Raw genomic sequence first — 7,042 nt, forward strand, 5'->3', positions numbered from 1 at the left:
ACATTGGCCTCCTTTGGCAGGGGGGTCAATGCATTTTTTGGAGGTTCTCCTAGTAGGGAAGACTTCATGGGAGAGATGACCAAACACCTTGGCCGCTCTCCCAGAGCGGACGAGGTGTTCAGTGTCATATCTAGGATGCTTCTGGCTTCTTTGCCTAGTACTACTTCCCAAACTCCACATGTAGGTACTCCACATGCAGATACTCCATATGCAGGTACTCCATGTACTTCACGTGCATCGGCTGAAGCACGTGCATCTACAGAAGCTCGTGCGTTTAGTGAGGCAGAAGGTAGTCGACAGAGAGGGAGGAGGGAGAGTCGAGGGGAAGGACGAGGCTTTTGTGGGGGTTGCCTAGGAGGTGGCGAGCGATCACCCTCACCAGTAGATCACGTAGAGGAGGTTGTATGCCAGTACTATAGAGTTACAGATGCTGGTGGCATCTTTCATGATGATGAGGGAAGGGATGCAATGGCATACATGAGGAGTGTCATGCATGCGACGTATAAAGATTGTTTCATTGCCTTCAAAAATCAGAAAAGCGGCTTGTGGCAGGAGGTGTTGAGGGCAGTCCATAGAAGGTACCCAAATCTTGAGGATCAGCGATTCTGGGATGATTGGGGACGTACAAAAGCGAGGGATATGCTTCACAACAAAAGATCCCACCTCATGACACGGGCAAGGAACTCACTGCAGAGGCTAGAGGAGGGGCGTGGAGCGTATAGCCAACCACCTATATGCCACCGCATAGAGTGGAAGAAAGCCAAGAAGAAAGCAGCTGAGAAAGTGAAGAGTCGCCAGTACGCAGAGGCGCAACGGATCCAAATGGAAACAATGGGATCATCGCATTACGGATCGGGTGGCAGAGAGTCGTGGGAGGCAGAGTTTGTAAGTATATTTTGATTTTTAGTTTTTTTAAAATTATATTTCTTTCAATTCATTATACATTTTAGTCTAATATATTGTGACTGATAATTGTTTGTATATCTCTAAATGTTTTGTAGACTACCATCGTTGGTAGGACACCTACTCCTAGAGAGGTAGGTTACCATCGAGGCCATCACCGCGCAGCGACATGGCTTCACTTTTATGAGGAGGGTCTCATCACTAAGGACCAATACAACTGGGCCATGAGGATTCGACAGCCAGAGGAGGTATGTTTTTCTTACTTTCCTATTAAAAGTATAGCTAATTATAACTTTTTCTCTACCTTGTCTATGTAAGCAATGCTGATCTTTTGTGTGTGTAGGCGAACCCGGATGTGGATCATAGCGAGGAGGGGGATAGCGACACTAGTAGCCATGGTGGTACTAGCAAAGATGTTTCCTCTTCAGATTCGTAGAGGAGCACCATACCTCCTCATGAGGCCTTCTTTTCTTGTATATGTATGATATCTCTTTGAGCTCACTGCTTGCGGCCACACTTTAGGTCGCAAGCAATTAAACTTTCCTTGTAAATGCTTTTGATATATAATGAATACATGGACTTTTATTTTTAATTCTCGTGCCCGTAATATACATTATCTTTTTCCAAAATACACAATCTAATTTTTTTTTCCAGTTCTGTTTTGTGCATCTATCAGCGCGTCTAAATTGCAGATAATTCGCGTTTATACGCGCATCTATAATGCAGAATATACGCGCTTCGTAATTCAAATTTAAAAAAGAAATTAAAAATCTTTTAAAAAAATAACATTTTTTGTTTTCCATTCGCGTCTATCAGTGCTTGTAAAAGCGCGTCTACCAGCGTGTCTATATACGCGTGTATATGTACGTCTATTGCATGCCTATTTGTGCGTGTAAATTAGTTGATACATACGATTATAGACGCAAAATGGTAGACTCGCAAATAGACAGGCGGATAGACGCGCCCGTAAGAATTTCTCTATATTCAAAAATCGTGTCTAAATGTGCGTGTATGAGGCCTTTTTGTTGTAGTGGATGACAGTGTAGACGCAAGCATAGACGCGAAAATAGAAATGTTGACAGACGCACACAGAGACGCAGATATAGATGCAGTATGTAATATATTTTATTTGCACAAGGTAATATGATTTTTCTTGTGTAGATGTGAAATCCTGGATCCTCCAGCACTGATCCTGAGTTGGAACGCATGAATAACACCTTAGCGGAGTTTTCTAGAGGTGTTAGTAGCTTTTTTGGAGGTTTTCCAAACAAGGAGCAATTCATGAGGGAGGTGACCAATTATCTTGGTCGCCCTCCCACTGCAGAGGAGGTTTTCAATGTGATGCCTGGGACACCTATCATATCTTTGCCTAGCACTGCCACACAAACACCAAACCTTGGCACACCTCTACTAACAGGTACTCCACGCACTATGCATATACATAGATCAGCTGATACACAGGGATCATCTGAGGTATATGGATCGGCCGAAGCACGTGCATCAAGTGAGGTAGAGGGTAGTGCTCGTCGAGGGAGGAGGGAGAGTCGTGCGGGAGGACGAGGAGGTCGAGGGCTTTGTGGGGGTTGCCTAAGAGATGGCTCTCGATCACCCTCACTAGGAAATGAGAGAGGTGAGCCTCCATAAATATACTACTCTGTCACTCATGTTGGTGGTATCTTGCATGACTCTAAGAGGAGGGAAGTGACAGCCTACTTGAGGAGTGTCATGCATGCCATATATAAAGATTGCATGATTCCCTTCAAGCACCCAAAAAATGGTTTGTGCCAAGAGGTGTTGCGGGCAGTACATAGAAGGTATCCTAATCCTGAGAATTCACGATTCTCAGATGATTGGGGACGGTCAAAGATGAGAGACGCGCTTCATAACAAGAGGTCTCACATTATGACGCGCGCCAAGGAGTCACTGCGGAGACAAGAGCAGGGGTGCCCTGGATATGGCCAACCACCCAATTACCACCGCAGGGAGTGGAAAGAGGCCAAGAAAAGAGCAGTGGAGAAAATAACAAGTCGCCAGCATGTAGAGGCGCAACGTATCCAGATGGCAACCATGGGATCGCATTATGGATCGGGTGGCAGGGAGTCATGGGATGCTGAGTTTGTAAGTATTATTTGATTTTTTTTTAAAAAATTGTAATTTATTTCACTTCATTATATAGTGTGTTCTAATAGGTTGTATGTTCAAATTGTTTTGTAGTATCATATCGTTGGTAGGATGCCTACTCCTAGAGAGGTAGGCTACCATCGAAGTCATAACCGGGCATCCACTTGGCAGCATTTTGTACGAGGAGGGACTCATCACGGAGGAGTAATATAATCGTGCCATGAGGATTCCACTACCAGAAGAGGTATGTTTTATTTTTTACATGAAAAGTACAAGTAACTCTAATTTATTGTTTGTAATGGTATTTATATACCTTAATCCTTTGTGTAGGCGAACCTTGATGCAATTTAGGATAACGAAGGGGAGACTAGCAGTAGTGGTGGCGGCAACGTCACCGTCACAGGTAGCGGTGGTGGTGGCGATGATGATGCCTCTTCTGAGGAGATGTAGAGGAGCCCCATGCATACATGCCTCCCCTTGGCTTGTAATTTTCATTTTTGATATGTATTACTTTCAGCTAGTACTTGCGACCATGACCATGCTTGAGGTCACAAGCACTAGAACTCATCATGTAAAAACGTTTCATCTATATATATAAAATTTTGTGTTCTACATACATTGTTTTGTTTTCAGTACAAAAATATTTGAAATAATCTTTCTCTATTTTCCCTAAGCATACAATTTGATGTTGATGGGGGAAAAAAAACAGAGAGCATTCATACCTCTGTTTTGCGCGTCTAAATTGCAAGATAAATGCGAGTCTATTCTCGTCAAAAACTTGTAGAGTAAACGTTTTTTTAGACGCGTAGATACACGCGTATATAGATGCACAATATAAATATATCCACTTTTTTATAAATATGATTATATATTTACGTAGCGCGGCAATACGGGCGTCTATATGCGCATCTACGTGGGCGTGTAACTCTGACCATAAGCGCGCTTTTAGACGCGAAATTGTAGACGCAACAGCAGACGCGGTAATAAATGCGCCCGACATTTTTTATCACAGTTCAAATATTGCGTCTACAAGCGCGTCTATGGAGCCTTTTTGTTGTAGTGCGATTCTGTGTAAAAAATGTAGATTGCAAGCATCTCTCTCGTGTTTATTCTTGATGATCCAAATTAGTACGTGGACAAGATCAGTTCTCCATGAACCAGGTCATTTATTGATTTTATTCACATAGCATGGCATAAGCAAATTACAGCACAGATAGAGCGGCATAAATCGGACTATTTATTGACGAGTGTTCGCATAGCATGGAGGCAAACAGAATAGAGAGAGGGTGAAGCTGTGCCTAATCGAAACTATCCGCTGATCATCAAATTCTGCAAACAAAGCAAAGGATGATAGCATGTGAGAGAGATGTCAGAATTAATCACACAACTCATCAAGGTAGCTCTACTAATTTATTGCTTAGCTAGTCGCACGCGCACGTGCTGTACTAGCATACAGTGTCACGACTATCGAAAGCTTAATTGCAATACATTACATTACGAACGTACCCTAGGAAGGTTTACGTATGAGTTTTGACTCTTCAGCCCTGAATCCAGACGGCACGCAGCTTGGTTGCACCCTGCACCACACAGCCTGGCCCGTAGATCTGTGCAACGCTGCTGGAGCCCTCACAGTTCTGCTGGTTGTGGACGGACACGCGGGTGCCAGCGCTAACGTCAGAGATGAGTACCGCACCCTGGTCGTTGAACGTCTAGCACGTGTTGCCGTCTACGAAGAAGGTGTTGGTCGGAGCTCCATCACAGCTCGCTGGGTTGAACGTCTCGATCTTCGCCGCTTCGGCCGCCGGCGACAACGTCGTCACGACCAATAGTGCTATACATAGCAGCAGCAGGGACAGTACGGCGCTAGGACGAACAGCATGACTGATACTGTTTATGCGGACGAGCGGCTGCATATAGTAATTCGCCATGGTCGATTGTAAGATGAGGGGACTGCAGCTGACAATTAGGGCTGAATGTTATAGTGATATACGATTCGGTGTTCTAGGCCGTGGTTGGTTGGACGTATAAGCTCTTTCCTGGCCGCTTTATATGAATTTGAGCCGTGTTGTACTCAGATTCGCTAGGTACCCTGACCGCCCTTCCTGAAGACACTTGGCTCAGCAAAGTTTAGCATCGACGACCGGCATCGACCCACCAGATTCAACGCCATCGCTGCAAATTCAACGTTGTGGCTGCATCTTCAACTCTAGCGCATCGTCGAGACTTCGCCAATTGTGCTTGTTTATGTTCCGATGTCTGTTTGCACAACGGCAGCTTTCCTGGGGTGAGAAACACATGTCATCTTCGAAGCGACGATGTGAAAAAGCTAGCCGGGTGTGGAAACAGTCAATTTCGTCTTCGAACTTCGAAGCCACGACGTGGAAAAGGTCTCGTTCCTAATTGGAAAAGGTCTCGTCCCTAATTGGATAGGAGGATATTTTCTAGGCACCTCATGAGTACCCTTTCGCTTCGGAACGTCTCTCGTCCGTATTACGTAACTGATAAGACCAGCGCGAGGCTCTGGCGCTGGCACTCGTTCTTAAAAATCACGTGACTCGTGAGTACTTGTATTGAAGTGGGCGCAAGACATTCCAATAGGAATGTGACAAGTGCACAAGCACACTTGAATTAACCTTGCAAGCAATGTTTATCATAGGCCTATGCCATAGTTAAGTTGCATTCATCACTTCATGCAACATGCCATGCAACTACACAAGCCTATTCATCACTTCATAGAAAGAGATTACAACATATAGGGATGAGAAATTGTGTTTGGAATTGAGGGAGGTAAAATATTACATTAGAGTTTATGGAATTTATCGCATGAGCAAGAAACAATAGATGCATTGGTTAAGGTGGGATTCTACACTCTATGGAATGCTTAGACTAGGAGAGCCTTATTGTTATCCTAGCTAAGTGGATGGGAGAACGGAGAATGTGTGTCGATTTTAAACCTGTAAATTCTACTACACATAGGATCATTGTTCGTTGCATTTGACTAACCAAATCTTGGACAAAGTAGAAAGCTTTTAAAGTATAGTCTATGTGATGAGTCCTCATGGTATTTCTAATTGTGCATTGCTCTAGAGGATCCGAAAAATAAACCCTTCATTAGATTAGGGGGATGCTTTTGTTACATGGTGTTGCTTTTTGTTATATCTAATGGGGAAACCTCATTTTGGAAGAGAAGAAATGTAGCATTGGCTCCCTATTTTGGAAAATTTGATAAGGATATTTCTTAATAATCTTCTATGTATAGGGTGTTACGATCACTATGAGAAGCTTGATATGGCTTTTAGTAAGGTAGATAGTTTAGGAATTCTCATTAGTCCTAAGAAGTGTAAAGTATAAGTGAGAGCAAGGATTTGATACATGGTATCCAAAAATGAGATTAAAGCTGAACTTGACAACATAAAACCTATGATGCTACTTTTCTGTTTTAAAGATTTAAAAACGTTTATGACTTTTATCTAAAAGGTATAGTATCTAATCATGTTTATACACTTAGTGTCAGAACTATTATTTCCTCTTCAACAAGCTATGAGGCCGATCCCCTTCTTGTGTATTAAGAAGTGTGAGAAGTTATTCTAAAAGTTAAAGGAAGAGATGAGAAGACTAGAAAGTTTGCATGCACTTTATGTGGAAAAGAATTCTAGGTGAGTCCTTCAATGGGAATTAATACCATTGGGGCAAATGTAGATAAAGCTTGAGGAGGGTTCGAATTGTATGATCCATAAATGATACTAATGAAGAAGCAATGGTTCAAGGTGGATGTGCATAGTAACAATGAATCGGATACACTATGGTGGAAAGAGCCTTATTGACTATGCACAAGATGGAGATAAAGAGGCTATAGATAAGAGGGGATGCACTAATTATAGTAAAGAAAGTTCTCAAGATATGGTGAATAAAAGATGTAAAAATATAAGAAGTTTATTAGAAAGGTTGGAAACATGGAGTATTTGGCAAATAGAGAGGAAAGAGAATGTTGTTGCGCATGAAGGAAAATGATTATCTA

General features: G+C 42.8%; 1 pseudogene across 1 annotated transcript; it reads right to left on the reverse strand.

Annotated features, from left to right (window-relative positions):
• Positions 1-4,180: 4,180 nt before the first annotated feature.
• LOC148011149 (uncharacterized) lies at positions 4,181-5,032 on the reverse strand (annotated as a pseudogene). Its single transcript, XR_015689389.1, has 2 exons — positions 4,531-5,032; positions 4,181-4,353 (listed from the first exon to the last, which is right to left on the reverse strand). The product of XR_015689389.1 is annotated as an uncharacterized LOC148011149 (transcript).
• Positions 5,033-7,042: the final 2,010 nt, after the last annotated feature.

Source organism: Lygodium microphyllum, chromosome 28 (assembly GCF_053477565.2).
Source record: "Lygodium microphyllum isolate KBCC chromosome 28, Lygodium_microphyllum_v1.1.10, whole genome shotgun sequence".
Lineage (NCBI taxonomy): Eukaryota > Viridiplantae > Streptophyta > Polypodiopsida > Schizaeales > Lygodiaceae > Lygodium > Lygodium microphyllum.